This window comes from Macadamia integrifolia, chromosome 13 (genome assembly GCF_013358625.1).
Source record: "Macadamia integrifolia cultivar HAES 741 chromosome 13, SCU_Mint_v3, whole genome shotgun sequence".
NCBI lineage: Eukaryota > Viridiplantae > Streptophyta > Magnoliopsida > Proteales > Proteaceae > Macadamia > Macadamia integrifolia.
This window is the reverse complement of record NC_056569.1, coordinates 14,438,452-14,439,392: the sequence shown is the minus strand read 5'-3', so window position 1 is coordinate 14,439,392 and position 941 is coordinate 14,438,452.

The window sequence follows — 941 nt, the reverse complement described above, 5'->3', positions numbered from 1 at the left end:
TCTCACCCACCATGTAAAACAATAAATGAGGGTGAAGAAAAGTAATAAATGCTATTTATACTTGGGTCAAAATATGTAGTGACTAAAGTGGTAGGTCACACTGGTGAGTCCGACCCATCCATAACCACCCACCAATCGGCCAAAACTTAGTCGAATCATTGGGATTTTTGATGGGGCTCGACCCCGACACGTATTTCTCTTTCGATAATTGGTTAATGTGCACACTTAATATAGAATATGGCCACATACATTTATTATGTGTACATGACCCGATGATACGTACAAGTGCACGCCTTGGGCACACGGACTTCACTAGGCACCGACTCCAACTCATCTGACCAACTTGAGTTCAGAGTTATTTTTGCCATCATGTTCTTTAAGGTACCCACCTCGGCTCGCTCGGGTTTAGGTTCTGCAAGATCAAATTGAACCAACCGAGAAATTAGATCAGATTTAGAGAGTAGGGTGTCACATTTGTTGAAATGCCTAGTACTATCTAGGGATCCATAGTTGTAGCTGTGAGTAGTGGGTTGTAACCTTGATTTTGTATCATCAAAAACCAAACCAAGAGAAGGGTATTGGGCAATATATGAAACTCATCTGTGGATATTGCTCTGTGGAGTAGGCACATTGCTGAACCACGTAAAATTTCGTGTTGTGATTGTGTGTGCTTATTGTCTAGATAAAAGTGTTATGGTTTATTTTTATAGAATGGATGTACACTCCTTGTAGGCCTTACCATCCCTGGTTGAAGGCGGGAGTGGATGCGAACTATAGTTGGTAAATTGGGACTGCCCCAACCATTAGTGCATATAGGTGTACATTTGTTTCAGTACTTGCAGTGTAGTGGGGTTCTTAAGGGATAATTTTTTAGAGAAATATTAGGGCCTACTAATTCACCCTCCTCTCAGTAGTGAAGACGATTTATCAGTCCCCACCCC